The sequence below is a fragment of the Lissotriton helveticus genome, chromosome 12, assembly GCF_964261635.1.
Source record: "Lissotriton helveticus chromosome 12, aLisHel1.1, whole genome shotgun sequence".
NCBI lineage: Eukaryota > Metazoa > Chordata > Amphibia > Caudata > Salamandridae > Lissotriton > Lissotriton helveticus.
In genome coordinates this window covers 583,502,340-583,520,412 of record NC_136073.1, presented here as the reverse complement: position 1 = coordinate 583,520,412, position 18,073 = coordinate 583,502,340, and the positions used below count along the sequence as shown (strand labels likewise).

Genomic DNA, 18,073 nt, shown 5'->3' with positions numbered 1-18,073 from the left:
CACTCCTACAATGCCCACCTTCTATATTGGTTGCCGCTTTTGGACAACACTAGTGGGGTGCCAGGTAACATTTTAAAACCCTCTCTTACACAAAAAAAAACTACCATCACTCACCCATATCTGTCCTTCCCCCACCTACATTGGCAGACATCACATTCATACACTTCATAAACATCATATATCACATACCGTATAACTACCTAGAAGTTGTGAGAACATTTCTTTTAATTGTAGTCTTTTCATGCAGCCACTCTTTCAAGCAGATTGTGTCGGGAGGGTACCATAAATGGTAACCCCCCTAACAGATGAGTTGGTAAGTGCCCCAAGACCTTTTGTGAGGTCCAATTTGGTACAAGCAGCATAGTCCTGGCTAGCGCACTTGATAGCTGCATGGACTTGTGTTCTTGCAAGATCTTCATGTCTCATGAGAACAATTGCCATCTTGGGCACCAGTCTTCTTTAAACCACGTCCAGAAACATTCTGGCGTGCGTTGTTCAGGCATTCTAGCTTGGCTTCTGCGCTGGAGCTCTTGCCCCACAGCGGTGTTGCTTATCTTCTGGCTGCAATCTTCAGCAAACCATTTTTTTTCTGCAGCTCTTTGCTTCTTCGATCTTCAAAAACCTGAAAAAGTTGAAAAGAGGAATTTGTGGTGAAAGAGCATAGTGCAGTAGCGTGCAGTGTAGTCATCCAGCCAAGTGAATTGGAGTTTTGTAGTTTGAACATTAGAGAACTGCATTACTGATCTGATATTTAAAACATTTGCTAGAGACAGTGACTCTTTGGTCAGCTTATTTGTAGGCAAACATTACAGAACTTGTTTGAGATAAATCTGTTCTAGACTCTGCAATACTTACCAATGCAAGTAATTGGTAAATTAAGAACTGTGAAAAACCTAGGTGATTGAAACATTGCATGAACATATTTTTTGTGGTTATTAATCAAGAATTGTTAAAAGACGTGATTGAAACACTGCATGAACATAACTCACTGATAGCATTATGCTCATAGTACTGACAGATAAGTGACTTCTAACACTGTTAAACCCCTCTACTGCAATCAAATAGAGAAGATCAAGGTCGTCACTATGCTTGGTGTAAGCAAGGGAAGGTGGGTACAGCTGGGGTACAGTTATGGTTTGAAAATGGTGGGGCAAAGTGAACCATGTTAGAGTAAGGTGCATATACTTACATCGTTCTAGGATTACTCTGGCAAGATACACAATGAGGGACTCAGAGACAGCCTTTAGAGGACACAAGGGTGAAAGAGGTTATTTCAAGGTAGCCCACAGAAATGTAGAAGTGTAAGAACTGCATGAAAAGAGGATTGAGATGAGAAGCTGAAACACTTGACGTCAGCGGAGTCGTGAGCGATGCCGTGCCTCTATGACGTCCAAGTCCACGTCGGCGCGAAACTACAAAAAGAATTTCCGAATGTTGCTGACGCAAGGGGGATATTCACAAGGTGAGGAATCCACACGGCAGATGTATCAGAATAACCACATAGGAATTCATGAAAAACAGTGATCTCAACAGAAAATGATCACAAAACCAAAGGTCACTGAAAGAGTGTAGCTGGAGCAGGGAGGTTCTCAGACAGTGTGCTGCTTACTGTTGCTAACAATGGATTAATTTCCTTCCCTACTTATCATTTCTGGAAACACTTCATACAAGGCTATTATCACAAACCTTGTCAACAGGATAGGGAGCTAAAAAACTTTGACTTATCTCATCAGAACAGATACACAACATCACTTCCATTAACAGTTCTCGGAACCTCGATAACATACGAAACTAAGCAAAAGATAAGCATTTCCTTGGTGATCTCTGAACCACACAGAGAACATTCTACAATTAAAGCATTTCTTTTAAGCTCGTAGTCCAACTGACATTTTCCATGAACCTAGGCATGATTGAATACACTGGTAAACATGTTTCCCTCTCAACACAGATAGCACAGAAGACCAGGACAGAAATTAAATAATCTTTCTCAATTCTTCCCTTTGAATGCCCCTTTTACACGTGCATTCACTCTATTTCTATTTTCATCATTTGCATAATATCATGCAGGCACCATATACTTATGTTTACTTGAGGTTTAGGGATGCAAGATGAAATACATAATGACAGGGCTTGAATCAAAATGCAACAGAAAGCCAACACTACTCTTAGTAGTAACCAATCCCAACTGCCAAAGGACAGGCCCCAGTTCCAATTTGCACTTGCCAGGCCCTCAAGATTATTCATTATTTCCTCAATCTGGGCAGTTATGTTACTTTCTTCATTGTGAATTCCCATTATACACTTGTCCTTCAGTATCACACAAATCTTACCCTTCTGGGCAATATAAAGTCTATTGCATACCTATTTTGTTCCGAGTACGCTCACATACTTTCTAATTCTAAAGTTATACTTTTTAAAGCAGAGATGATGGAGCTGGACAGAATCCGATGTTTGCACCTGAACTATTCTCTAGCTCCTTCCCCTTTCACCCCTGCAACACCCCCCAGGGAGAATATTGAGCCATTGTGTAGGAAAACATTTTTCAATTGCTGTAATTATTAATTTCAAGATCTTTTACTCCATCACAACATTCTTTAGTTAATTTTCTATACCATTCCACTCAAGTTCTAATATCAGTGCATGGCACCTTCGTGGGTTAAAACCAATCCTACTGGCACACCTTTGGTACCATTATAGATACTCGAGTACATTCAGTAACAGAGGAAAAATAATCTGGGGCGTGCATGCAAGACCACACCCCTAACCAGTTTATGGGCACAGAGGGAAGAAATGCAGCAACAGTGGCGAACTCAACCCCGGACATTTTTGCAAAGCACTAATCAGGGAAGAACATCTCCAAAAAGGCCCAATAACTGAAAAGCCAACAGCACTGAGCACAGGATAGTCCAGGAGGACCAAATTGAAAAGCTGATCAAAAACGGTCGGCAAGAGGGGGCCCCAGGACCAGGAGGCATTCCTCCATGCTTGTTTAAGGAGGATCCGGCCTTCTGGGCCAGCAAGCTAGCTCCACTCTTTACCTCCATCTTAGAAAAGAACACCATCCCACCCTCTTGGCAAGGATCGATTCTCATTCCAATTTTTAAAGGAGGGGACAACAAATGTCCAGGAAATTACCGGCTAGTCGTCCTAATCGACAACGAGGCAAAGTACTTCGCAGGGACACTGCTCAATTCACTTCGGGCATGGGCAGAGGAACGCTCAGTAATCCCTCCAAACCAAACTGGATTCACAAGAGACACTGGCACTACGCTTAATCTCATGGCTCTCTCTTGCTTGATAGAACAGGCAGAGTCCAGGCACCAGACCACTCTACATGGGTTTTATAGACTATAAATTGGCGTTCGATAAGGTAAACAGGGCCAAGCTATGGCAGAAGCTCTTCTCACTGAATATACCAAATGGTCTATTAAGAGCAGTACAGCTACTGCATCAGGACACGTGGGTCAGGATCAAAATTGGTGATGGTCCCAAACTAGGCAGCCTACAGTTGTCAAACCTATTGTACTCCGATTACGTGGTCCTCCTAAGTAATACAAAGATAGGCCTACCATAGCTCATGGATGCTACTGCCGCATACTCAAATAGGAACGAGCTTCAGATAAACAATAAGAAAACCAAAATACTGGTGGTTCGTCCAGGAAGGCCCAAGAAGTTGGCATGGGTCTTAAACTTGGAAAGCATCATGGAAACTAACTGCCAAAAGTACTTAGGAGTCTTCTTTAACAACAACGTAAGATACAAAAGCCATTTGGGAGAGCAAAAAAGGAGAGGAACAGCGCTAGCATTTGCACTCAGTTCTATTCGCAGGAAACTAGTCGGTCCAACATTCGCTCAAATACTCCAGGTGGCACAGGCAAAAATCATCCCAACTTTGACATACGGAAGCGAGGTGCCAAAAGGTTTGGATAGCGGCCAACTAGATAAAATCATAGCAAAAAACTTTAGAACAGTCTTCCAGCCACCACCAAACACGTCCCCAGTACAAATCAGGCTGGAATTCGAAATCTGTAAACAATCACTGAGCAGAATGATGTCCTTTCTACTGAGCTGCCACAAACTGAGGATGTCAATGGAAGGTAGCCTAACGCACCATCAATGGACCAACCTGAATACAAAACGATGGCTAGCGGGGTACTGCTACTTGACAAGCGGGTTAAAAATCTTATGTCTGAGAGATGTATGGGACCTACATGTCAGCCAAAAGTAGTTCAAAAGGCTTGCAAAAATAAGCGCAATAAAGCTCTCCTCCATGGAAGACAAGTCAAGTCTTGCAAGCAGAAGCCATGGTTGGATGACCCTTATATCAGGTGATCAGTTGACTACTCAGAGCTATTTAACTTTACCATTCGGTGCACACACTAAACTATGCTTTTTAAAATTAAGATTAGGGGTGATCCCCTTGTCTTGCCACCTTCCCAAATGGAAAAGAGATCATGCCCAGGAACAATGTCAGCTTTGTGGCCATCATAGGGAAGACATAATTCATGTTTTATGTCTGTGTCCAACCCTCTTGAAGGAAAGAAGGTCCCTTCTACGAGGGGCTGGAACATCAAGGCGTTCAGAACGTGTAGAGCTGCAGTATTGGCATGTTTTGATCCGCGGAACACAAATTTAAACTGCGCACTGGTAAGGTTTATGGACCAGGCAGCAAAAAAGCTGGGGGAGGGGACAATTCGACCGCCACCTCAGGCAGCTACACAGACTTCAGGACCTCCACAATAGCTGGGCAAGCTTCCTTGTGGCACTTAGACACATGAAAATCTGTTGGAAAGCTCAAAACAAAACTCCCACCAAAAAAACAAAACAAAACAAAAAAGGGGGATTGGCGTATAAGCTGGCTAATTCTGGGACTTAATATACAATCATTCATGGGCAATGTGCGTATTTTGGACATGTGGGTGGCCGGGCGTTTAAAAAAAAATTTATTACAGGAATTGGGGCTCAATTTGACACAATTCAACAAGTGTTTCATTTTATCTTTTGTACTTGCAAAGGTTTTTTGAAATCATGCAATAAAGTATTCTTACTTACTTCTGGGTTTGCGTGCAAGGGCTCCATTCCCTCATAATTAACTATAGCATACTACATCCAATAGTATGTGGCTCACTCTTGTTGTATTGAGAGAGTATTGGTTTGTGCTTCAATCTCCTTGAACAGTTTAACATCAAATCAGTTTCATTCATAGTAATTATGTCACAGCATCCAGCATAATAATCATGTACCTTGGTCACAGTTATTTTCTCATAGTAGAAGCCTGCAAGAGTCACAATCTCCTCATCAAAATACAATGTGTCACATTGCGTGCCACTGTTACCTCAAGGATACCCTGCTGTGTCCAATTAAATAGGCAGGGTCCTAGGTAGGCAAATCCACATCAAGTATGTCTCTTCTCGAATTTGAGTGGTCTTGTGAATGTCCAGTAAACTGCCCACAAAGCAGAGGTAGAGTGGATGAAGTAACATGCTATTCCAAAAAACCTTGCATGCGCTATGACAAAAACATTAGCTTGGGCGCAAGTTATGAAAGTTAATACCATGCATACTGTAATAGTTATTTTGCATATTACGTGCTCCCTTTAGTTGATCTTTAGCACCAAGTCATCACTCATGTTAACTGTTAATATTCCTTGAATCTTTTCACGCATATGGTATTGTTGCTGTATTTGCAGGTCGTTACAACCATGAGGTTAAGAGACGTTACTAGTACATCAAAGCCTGGGGTCCGATAGGCAAGCTATCATTGGTTGTACCACAAAGGTGGTCTTGGTCTCAAATTATATCGAGGCTTACCGATATGCAATGCCCGTGGGATGTCTGCAGTCTGTGGAGGTTAAGGATCATCCGTAGGTGCTGGTGAAGGTGCTCGCTTTACATGAGTGACGGGTATCCAGTTTTTATGCCCCTAGAATTTCAAAGCAGTGATAGAAATCAGCAGCACTTGAGTAGGGCCTTTGCACCTTTTCTGAAGACAGTTGTTGAGCTGGAAGCTCTTGGTGAACACCTAGGCCCCAGGCTGAAGACAGTGTCCTACAGTCGTGGATGATACAGGAAAGGCGTCTTTCACCTGGTTGAGCAAAAGATTAAATCTTTTAGTCAGGTCAATGCAATAATCCCTCAGTGTTGCATCTCCAATGTGTACAGCAGCATTTCCTCGAAAAGCCCTCCATATTGTAATCAGTCTGCCAGTCACAATCTCATGCAGACTCAATTTAGTGGTGGCATTTGGCATACTGCTCATGCTTAGAAGTGCTATGGGCATGCATCTACCCAAGTCAACTCAGTTTCTGCAGATATCTTCATAATCTTTGCCTTAAGAATGTCATTTCTCTTTTAAACCTTGCTTGCTGCCTGTAGGTGGTACACACAATGGAACTTCTGCTTTATAGCTAGGGTCTTGCATACCCATTCCATTGCTTTATTTATAATGCGTGGACCACTATCTAACAAAATTCTACAGGGGACCCCGAATCTTTGGATCAGTTCCTTCAGCCAGAACTTACTGACTGCTTGTACATCAATCGTGTTCTTAGCATAAGCCTCTATCCAGCCAGAGAACATACAGACCACCACCAGTGCATACCGAAATTTGTGCATGATCGGAACTACGCAAACTCTATCTGTAAATGTTCAAGAAGTTCTTCAGGAGTTGGGAAGTGTCCTGAGGTGGTGGATGTTCCCTTACCATTGTTAAACAGTCCAAATGTGATACAGTTCTTGCTAATGGCCTCTGTATTCTTCCGGACATTCCTGTTATACCAAAATTATGAAAAGTACCTACCCTGGCATCGTGTCCCAAATGTGCAGGACCACGTTATATTATATACCAAATCCTTAGGCAATGTAACCATTCCTTTAGGTGCTACCCAAATCCCATCAACCTCGGTACCCTCCTTTTGCCATTCAATTTTTTCTTCCTCAGTTGCATTCTGTTGTAATAAACAGGAATCCATATAAACATTGCATTCTGTTTGTGACTTTTCTTCAGACCGAGCCACATACATAGTACTTCTTTCTGCTAAAGCAGTATTTTTTTGCAGTTTGAGCAACATAATTATTACCCCTACTTACATCATCAGTCACCCTCTGATGGACAATATATTTGACTATTGCTAAAGCTTGGGTAATGCCAGGGCATTGAGAAGGCACACAATTAAGGTACCATGCTTTACTTTGGTACTGCTAGAGGTCAGAAAACCTCTCTTCCCAAAGCCCACCAAAATCATGTGCAACCCCAAAGGCATATTGACTGTCAATATAGAAATTCACTGTAAAATCTGTACTCAATTTACATGCTCGGGTGAGAGCTATTATATCTGCTGCTTGGGCTTGAAATTGTCATATTGTCTAATCTCCACTACTGTTTGTAATGTAGTTATAGCAGAAGTTGCTCTAGTCTCTCCCGTTGCTAGTTTAAAACATGATCTTTTTACCCATGGATCTGCACCCCTTTCAATAAAGGCTTTGTCTGAAAAACCAATTCTGTCTTTAGTCTGGTGCTCCTTTACGAAAATACAATGATGCGATTGTGTCATTTGATCTTCCTCAGGCAAAGGTATCAACGTGGTTGGGTTAAAAAAAAGTACAGCAATGTAAAGTATTATTGTCAGCTGACAATAGAATCAGTTACCTAGTAATTCTGGCATTGGTCAAGTGCTGTGTGCGGGGTTTATTTAACAATGTATGAACTTGAGGGGGAATGTACACATTCAATGTATTTCCTAAAACCAAACTCTCATTTTGTTCTACTGAGACTGCCGCTGCTGCTCTCAGACATTTGGGAAGTTCTCTAGCTACAGGGTCTAATGTTGCAGACACATACGTACAATGTCTCTTAGGGGCCAGTGTTCCTGTGTGAGGACTGCAAGGGCACATCCTTCTCGTTCTTGTGTAAAAAGGTGAAACTCTTTAGCATTATCTGGAATCTCTAATACTGGAGGCTCACAGAAAACCTTCTTAATATTCTGAAAACTTTCACTGTTTACTGCATCCAGGGACAAGGATCAGTGACATCCTTATGTATTAGGTCTTGTAAAGGTTTGAAGATGAGGGAAACGTTTTGTAACCATTGTCTGCAATAGACTGCCATACCTAGGAATGAATGCACTTCATCTTGTATTGAGGGGACAGGATGTTGCATTATTGCACAAATGATTTTGGGATATTCTCCTCTCCCCTTTAGTAATCAGGTGGCCTAAGTAGAAGACCTGCTTTCTACAGAACTTCAAGTTCTTTGGGGATGCTTTGTGACCATGAGATGCTAAATAATTAAGCACGTGTATAGTAGCCCATGTGCACTATTCTTCCGTGTCAGCTGCTATAAGGAGATCATCTTTATATTGTAATAATGTCAACCCGGGATCCACAATATGTTGGTCAAGGTCTGCCTTCAGTATTTGCCAATAAATTGAGGAGGATTCTGTGTAAGGCTTGAGAAGCTGAAGGAGAAAATATTATTAGCTATAGGGGTGCAGGGGAATGGTGAAGAATGCATTGGCAGAGTATATACTTGGAAAGTAAGTGGCTGAGGTAGGTACATTAATTAGTAAGAATGCTGGTGGGGTTTGGCACTATGGGAAATCTGGGCTATACTATCTTGCACAAGGCACCATTCATCAGGTTTTGAGAGGTCCTTAATTTGTTTGCGTACCAGGAGAATCAAAGAATTACATACGCTCCCCTTTCTTTCTACCAGCACTTCTTAACCAGTGCTGATATTATTTCCTGCAAACCCAACTCTCGTTCTCGTGAAATATGGTACTGTGGAACTTGAGGCAGTACAAAATTCTGCTTTAAAACAACATGAATAGGTTCAACATTCAATATCCTTCCCATATCAGATTTGTTTAAAGCCAAAACATCAACTGTTACATTCTTTCATATGATATCAGGTAAATAATCCAAAACATCAGATTTAATTTCAGTAACATGGACATACATTTGAGATACGAATATATATACATCGCTGCATTCAAAGAAGACACCATCCGGTGTACATTTGAAAACAGCATTCATTTTCTTCTATAAATCAAAACCCAATATAGATTAAAAGTACTTTTGTCAGAAACCACAAAAGAATGCTTACTCGTAATCCAACCTAGAGTAAACATTACAGGTTAACTAATATAGCTTGTAAGGGAAACATTTGAAATCCCTACATAGTGTTTGTCATCCCCAAGAGTGGTAAGTATCGATAAGGAACTTAACATCATGACCATTAACCTCTCCTTGAACATAGGAACACTTCTGGTCAATAAACAATGCAGACACAACTACTCATTTTCCCATCCTGACACCCCTATGCTTCATAATATTCCTAATCATAAATGTCTTAGGGCATCATTTGGTGGGTCTGCTGTTGTCACTAATCAAAATAATTCCTGTTTATTGGACCCGACGGAGGTCCTGGACTACAAATGGTGAAGGAATTGGGTTGATATTGTAGTGGGGGGTTTCATACCAGATTGGAAATTCTTGGGTATATTAGGACATTCATTGTTCAAATAGTCATTAGCACCACAAATATTACATACTTGGTATGACTTGGGGAGTACCTCTCTACCCATTCCTCATTCTCTGAAGCCTCCACCTCTCTGGGTGCTGCCACCGAATTTCTTGCCCCGTCCCCTATAAGTGGTGTGAAAGTGCTGTAACTTTTGAATATCAACTTTGTTTTGTATTCTATTGTTAGTTCTCTTGTTGGTCCCACTGTTGTTGTTGAAACTCAAAGCAATATTGAGCATTAGCCAATATCTTATCAAGTGGTTCCACTGACCAGCAAGGAATAACTGTCTGAAGGTGTTTCTTGATGGAAGGTAGTAATCCTTGCACAAATGCATTTACTAAAGCAGAAGTAGAACCAAGGTTATCTATATCTATTCCACTACAGCTTTAAAAGTCTTCCTTATCCTCTCATAATAGTAATTAACAGATTGAGCTACCTGAAATATTTTATTACAAGCAATTCACTATAAGGCACTCTAGACCCTTTAGTGGCAGACCCAGCGTCTCCTCAGAAAGGGAACCATTCTCTTGTCATCCTTTGGCCACTGCACCTTTTGATCAGTTTTAAACTTAGCCCACCGTTCTGAAGGTGTAATTATGGAAAGCATGGTATCCAAGTCCTTCCAAGTCAGCACACCTAATTTCAATATCTGTTCTACCTTCGAAATACCATGCATGAGGCTCTCTCGTAGATTAACATACAGCCGTGATCAGGAACTACGGTTCGAAACGCGTAGGAGAAAGACACGTTTTTGAAATAAAGCAAATTTAAATCACCGAGAGGAGTGCTGCAATATTATTTTGTGGAAAATATTGGCGAGACCCTGTCCTGGTCTCGACGCGGGCACCAACTGGAATAGTGCTCCCACTGTGCAGGACACTTTGAGCAGTGATATATATATATATATATATATATATATATATATATATATATATACACAATATTTACAGTGGAAGACACAGGGGGAAAAGACATGCATATCAAGAAGGCATGTGCAACAATAGTGCATAAGGAGAAGATTAAAAAAACAGGTGGGTAACGTGAATTTACTCAAACACCCCAGAGACAGAAAATGATACCATGGGGCTTTTATCCTCTCCCCATGTCCATTGGTTGCCAAGGTCTCACCTTTATTCATCAAGTAGTGTGTTCCTAGTGTTCTGGATAGTTGGTAAAATAATGCCAGGAAATTCACCCAAGAGTCCGGGTGTCAGTTCAAGTCAGGTCCCAGCTCGTGATCTGTACGAATAATAGGTCTATTAGCTCAAGCAGAAATGTAAATGTAATTGCCTTAATAACTTCAATCCTAGTATTTACTATCCGCGGTGTATGCCCCAAACCATTGTAGGTGCCATACTATTGGATCACGCAGTGCCATGTAGCACTGCCATCTAATCCTACATTCCATTTCCAGGTGTTAGCAATAAAGAACTACCTAAACATCAATGATAGAAAATATGACACGTACACGTACAGTTCAACAAATACAAGGGACCACGATGGGTCCAAGTCCATATTACCTGGACACCTGATAAGTGCCCTCCCAAGAAGCGTGGGGGAGTGCAACTATTGCTTGGCCCAAATCATTGTAGTTGCCATACCAATGTATGTTACAGTGTAGAGTATCCACACATGGGGTGAGAGATAACCCCTTCAATAATAATAGAACACCTTGGAATATGTAGGGCTCCACACTGGCCCTTTCACTGCGATGGCGAAAACTAACTGGGGTGGCCTATGTCCATCTCCGTATGGGCCACCAAATTGCCGAAGCTGAATTGGAAATCACTCTTCAAATAAAGAAGGAGCCAGTCCTAGGAAACTTCAGTATCCATTTATTATCTGCTGCAGCAGAGATCTCTGAACAATCAAACATATAGTCTGAGTCCGCTTACAGACTACTCAGTTTATATAACTTCATAACCACATATGAAATAATGAAAAACAATGATTTCAACAACAAATTATCCAGAAACCAAAGTTTGTTGTTAGAGTACAGCTGTAGCAGGAAGGATCTCAGACAGTTTGCAGCTTACTGTTGCCAACAATTGATCAATTTCCTTCCGTACTCATCATTTTTGCAAACACTTCAAGGCTAATATCACTAACCTTGTCAACAGGATGGGGAGTTAAAAAACTGTGACTAATCTCATGAGAATAGCTACACAACACCACTTTCATTAACAGTTCTCTGAACCTTGATAATATATGAAGATAAGCAAAAAATAAGCATATCATTGGTGAGCTCCGAACCACTAAGAGAACATTGTGCAAGTAAATCATTTATTTTAATCACGTCTTCCAACTGACATATTCCATAAACTCAGGCACGGTCAAATAAACTGGAAAAAATGTAATTTCCTCTTAACACAGATATCACAAGAGAACAGGGAAGAAATCAAAATGGCTTTCTCAAGGGGACACCTAAGGCACTTTTCTGAGTCACCTAATGGTCCATCAGGGAAGAAGCAGTAGGTGTAGAGCACAACATTATACCAAGGACTTCACTGAAAGACCGCAAGACTTTTCTTCTAATAATATCCCAAACAGCTTTCTCCTTGAATGTGTGTTTATCCTCTTACAAATACTCTGTGATGAGTGAAATTGTGTATTAGCTTCTTAGACTTCCGAACCTCGCTGTCACGATGATCGAGCTCCTCAGGATCAGGATGATGCTCAAAGGGGGTCCACCTCCTGATGTCCCCGTACTCTGACTAATATATCATATATACTGAGTATAGAGGTAATCAAGCGAGGGATAGGGTTAGGGTGGGAACAGCGGTGGAAAAGGGATATCTTTAACACAAGAAACAACACATTAACATGATATAGATACCTAACTGCTCTCATGTATTTCTCGCTATGTGTGTATCCATACCCTGTAGGTTAATCAGGAGATGAACCCTTCCTCTCTCACTACGACAAGATGCTTATCTCACCGCAGGAAAGGACACACCTATAAGTCAAAGTACACAGTTATACCTTTTGTCAACATTGTCTGACTCTTGTAAATATGCCACCAATCCACATACGTACCATCTGTCATCCACCCTAGAACTTAAACAAAAGCCAACTCCAGCACCAGGAAGAGGTAATCAATCCTCAGTGTAGTTCAGGTGCTAGGACAAAAGAACCAGGCACAAGATAATGCATGTATTTAGTTCCTCTGGTTCCAGAAAGAAGGGGAGAAATTATAATCCAGGAATAGATCAGCTGACCCAGCCTTAAGTTTGAATACCCTGAATAAACAAATGAAAAAAGTAAAAGAAAAGCAAGTCTTGAATCAGACCATCCACACCGGATGATGCTGATCTTACCAGGACTCCAGATTCACAGCAACTTCCCCAGCACTCCTGGGAAAGTTTCCTTTCAGTATTGATGCATGAGACAATAGCCATGAACTGAAGCGGAACACAGATCCGCCAGCTGAGATCAGGAATACCGACAGAGATGAAAATACTCGCTCAGCCAAGCGGTATCCTAGAATGGCACCAAGAGCTCCCTCACCGGACCAAAGGAGGAAGGGCAATCACAAGCATCTCCCAGCGCCGCTCAGAGCCTAGAAGGAATCAAAGCAAAGAAGGCTTTCAGGCTCAGCCGAGCGGAACGCGCGAGGATATTCCGGGAAAGGAACAGCAGCCACCACAGAAGGAACTTGCGTCTCGTCCGAGAACGCAGTTCCCGGTTTGACATGATCCGCGGGAACAGGGCGTCCGCACCAACAGGAACCTCAGCAAGACTAGAATCACGTACAACACTCCCTGCGTGTCATATGACTAAATACAATTCAGTTCCTCCCAGAAGGACGGCCTTCTGGGAGATGTAGTCTGGCCTGCATCACATTCAGGTAGGCACGCCAGTCAGGAGCTGAAACTCGCCTTACTCCTAAGGGATCAAGCAGTAGGTGAGTGCCTTAGTTCTTGACAGAATGACAAGTCCATGTTTGCATCCTGTCAGAGCAAGATAAAGTTGCACAATGTGACCCTGAGGGACTTAGCTAATATGTTAATGAACCTTCAAGCCGAGACTCAAGCTCTTTTGCAGCAAGTAGATCGGCTACAGGATCAGGTATCGGCTTCGGCCAACCATCCATGGGACGGGACGTCACCTTTCACTATATCATAAAGCTGGTGTTAAAACTAACAGCTTTTTCCCTCCCAACCACTTTGCCTACTCACACAATACCGGTTAGTGAGGGGATCCAAGCTCCAGTAATCCTTGTTACTACCCACCTGTGGTCCCTTTGGCAGCTCCAGAATGGTTTTCTAGTAAAGCTACTAAATTTGCTAAATTCATCAACCAGTGTCAACTCCACTTAATCTGTAGGCCTACCTTTTTCTCTGACGAACAATCAAAAGTTGCCTTTGTGCTTTTTTTTGGGAGGTAAAGTAGCAACTTGGTCAATGCCACTTGTGAAGAGAAACAACCCACTTTTATATATATATATATATATATATATATATATATATATATTACCTACTGGCGGTCGCCAGTAGGTATATATAGTTAGGATTTTTTCTCTATGGGATTTTTGAAAATTCTATGTCTAATAACTTTGCCGTTTGTGGACGGAATTGGCTGAAATTTTCAGGAAAATGGCACATTTTGTTTCTGAGCAGCCTTTGAAAATTTGGGGGGGGTTCGTCAAGGGGGGGCCGAGAAAAAAGGGGGGTCCCAAAACGCGTTTTTCCCATGTTAATTTCCATAGGGCGGTTGGCCTCACTTTTAGCCCGAACGGCTGAATGGATTTGCACGAAACTTGGCAAAATTGTAGGGACTGGTAGCCCGATGTGCCTTTTGTAGGTCTCAATATATGTGCTCCAGTGGATTTTGAGAAATTAACGTTTAAAAAAAGATATATATCTGTAAGCGCGGACCGGGCAGCGGCCTAGGACGCGTACTTTTCGCGCAACGGAGCTTTGTGAAGCGAAGCTGATTGGTTCTCCGGCGTCTGTCAACATTCCAAACAGTCCGTAGTGGCCGCAAACAGTCCGTAGTGGCCGCCATCTTGTCTCTCGGTAGGATCGAGAGACAAGAGGAGGCCAAAGCGAAGGGGTAAATGACCATAAGGGGGAATAGTAGATCCTCGCTGACCCCCTAGGTTTGATGTGGAGGTTTTAAAAGGGCCCCGCGGGGCAAAAAAAAAAAATTATAATAATAATCTTACGGCTGAATGGATTTGCACGAAACTTGGCAAAATTGTAGGGACTGGTAGCCCGATGTGCCTTTGCTAGGTCTCAATATATGTGCTTCAGTGGATTTTGAGAAATTAACGTTCAAAAAAAGATATATATCTGTAACAGCGCACCGCTTCGCGTACTTTTCGCGTTACGGAGCTTTGCGAAGCGAAGCTGATTGGCTCTCCGGTGTCTGTAAACATTCCAAACAGTCCGTAGCGGCCGCCATCTTGTCTCTCGGTATAATAATAATCTTACGGCTGAATGGATTTGCACGAAACTTGGCAAAATTGTAGGGACTGGTAGCCCGATGTGCCTTTGCTAGGTCTCAATATATGTGCTTCAGTGGATTTTGAGAAATTAACGTTCAAAAAAAGATATATATCTGTAACAGCGCACCGCTTCGCGTACTTTTCGCGTTACGGAGCTTTGCGAAGCGAAGCTGATTGGCTCTCCGGTGTCTGTAAACATTCCAAACAGTCCGTAGCGGCCGCCATCTTGTCTCTCGGTAGGATCGAGAGACAAGAGGAGGCCAAAGCGAAGGGGCAAATGACCATAAGGGGGCATAGTAGATCCTCGCTGATCCCCTAGGTTTGATGTGGAGGTTTTAAAAGGGCCCCGCGGGGCAAAAAAAATAAATAATAATAATAATCGAACGGCTGAATGGATTTGCACGAAACTTGGTAAAATATTAGGGACTGGTAGCCCGATGTGCCTTTGCTAGGTCTCAATATATGTGCTTCAGTGCATTTTGAGAAATTAACGTTCAAAAACAAGATATATATCTGTAACAGCGCTCCGCTTCGCGGAGATAAAATTATATCTGTATTACCTAGCTGTTGCTAACACCAGTTAGCGACGGCTAGTAGGAGATAGCGACCATCTTGGGCCCCACTTTGCATGTGAGTGATATTTATCACTAATGACATGCAAAGTGGGCATGCCAAGATGTTAGCGACTGGAAACAGTCGCTAACATCGCTATCTCCTATTATCAACTTTTGGAAATATTCGAGATAAGCGCGAATATCTCCAAAAAGTAACAGCTGCCCTGAGCAGTTCTTAGCCATGTTATCCTATGGGAGGTGGATAACATGGCTAAGAGGATTAGCTCGGTAATGCATGAATATCGCTGAGTTTTCAGCGATATTAATGCATTGCGGTCGGTTTTTATCGTATTTGCGATAAACTTTGATAATAGTAAGGTTTATCTGCGATAATTTCTGACGGTAAAAAAATCTTTGCAATGCATCGTTAGGGATAAATATCGCTTAACTTTGGTAATATGCCCCAACGTCTGTTAACGTTCGATTCGAAGGAAATCAGGAAGTGTTGAAAAACATTGTCTGCGCCATCTTGTCTTTTTTCAAATGCCACACTTTTGTCGTGCACGGCAGCCATTTTAGATGCCTTGACCAGACCCACTCTGTGCACGCTGTCGATCCTTAGCATGGCTCCCCACCCTCGCAAGCATCTCCCCCAGGCAGTGGTCACCCCCGCTCTCTGTCTTATGCATGGGTAATAAACCTCCCCCCATCTGCGCTGCTCTTTCCTGAGAATCACACCCTGTGCCCGCCCGACACCTCCCTTTCGCCCTATTCACTACTGCACCCTCTGACACTCCTTTTCCTCTGTGTCCGATTGTCCAGGCTGGTCCTAGGGTATCAGCTAGCCCTGCAGATGTAGTTTATGGCCACAGCTGTAAAGATTCACCCCTCTTCAAAGGAGTTATAGTAGATCAAGGCCCACACTCGATGAGATCCGTCACAGCAGAAGCGTTGCTATTATCTGAAAACCATCCTGTATTGTGATTGGGGAGGGGACCGAGCGTGAAGCGGAAGATTCCAGGGATGACTCTTTGTACATCAAAGTTTTTACAATTATGTGTCACATTAAAAATATATAGCACTCCGACAAAGTAGTAAGATTATAAAACTTTAATAATTTATAAATATATACAAGAAAACAAAAATAGTAATAACATATAAACATTTTTAGGGAAAAACAACGAAGTAGCGGTCGGCTGTGCGAATAGTCCCAACGCAGCACAACGTCCAGATTTCCGGCGTGGGGCGGGTCATCAGTAGCAAACTGTTGTGCGAATAGTTCCAAGGCAGCAGAACGCGCTGAAATCTAGATGACACGAAAGTGATGTCTAGTAAGTTGCCACCCAGCAAATAACGGCGTGGGGCGTCGCGTGGGGGTGGGTCTTCAGTAGCAAACTGTTGTGCGAATAGTTCCAAGGCAGCAGAACGATGGCACCAAGGTGATGTCCAGTAAGTTGCCGCACTGGTTTTGGTATCCTACAATGCTGCTCCGAATAACGGCGTGGGGCGCCCCGGGGGAGGCGGCGTGAACGGGCCTCTCCAGGTGGAGTGTCATCTGTTGTAGTGGGGCGCCCCTTTACCGTTTCAGTTGCCATTCCGTCCGTTTTTGGTCCACTGTGTCAAAAGCCGCAATTCAGCTGAGTTGCGCCCACTCTTGCGGTGCAGCGATAGGCGGCTGTCACAGGACTCTCAAAATGGCGGCAGGCTCTTTCCTTTTTGGGCCTGGTCCACTGAAATGGCCCTGGGACACCTTGGAAATCGGACGCTTGTCTGCTAGGTCTTGGACCCCATTCTCGAAAGCGTCCCCTCCGCCTTGAGAATTCATCAAAAGTTTTGGGGGCCCCGACTCCTGCAGGCTTCTGGTGGGGAGCGGCTGCCATGATTGCTCGCGGAATGACTACGACGGAGCTACGAGATGGTGGTGCTCTCATGCTGACGCCAGCTTCAGTCTGAAACATCCAGAAACAAGGTGGGGCTTTCATCGTTTGGAAAAAGAAAAAGTTTTCATCCAATGAAAAGTGTTGTTTTTAGGTCATATGATCAAGCCTTCCATCATTAGGAAACCAAAAGTAAAATGAACCAATGAAAAGTTTTATAAACAAGTCACATGACCTGTTATGCGGCATAGGGTATAAAATGCGGAGAAAATACGTTGGCACGTGAGGCGGCGTCAGTAGCGGACCGATGTGCGAATAGGCCGAAGGCAGCACAACGCGCCAAGATCCGGATGGCACCGAGGTGGTGTCCAGCAAGTTGCAGCACTGGTGTGGCCATCCTACAATGTTGAAAGTCGGCGTGGGGCGCCCCGTTGGCCTGTGAGTTTGCGTCAGTAGCGGACCGATGTGCGAATAGGCCGAAGGCAGCACAACGCGCCAAGATCCGGATGGCACCGAGGTGGTGTCTAGTAAGTTGCCGCACTGGTGTGGCCATCCTACAATGCTGAAAGTCGGCGTGGGGCGCCCTGTTGGCCTGTGAGATGGTGTCAGTAGCGGACTGATGTGCGAATGGGGCCAAAGGCAGCGCAACAATATTTTCTGACGAGAAGACA

The 18,073-nt window shown here is 43.1% G+C and overlaps 1 long non-coding RNA gene across 2 annotated transcripts in view; it reads right to left on the bottom strand.

The window, feature by feature from the left end:
* Positions 1 to 215: 215 nt before the first annotated feature.
* Positions 216 to 18,073, bottom strand: part of LOC144798794 (uncharacterized) — a 58,861-nt gene continuing 41,003 nt past the window's right edge. For both annotated transcript variants that reach the window (XR_013603648.1, XR_013603649.1), the window contains one exon: positions 216 to 622. This is a non-coding gene — a long non-coding RNA (uncharacterized LOC144798794). The remainder of the gene's footprint in view (positions 623 to 18,073) is intronic.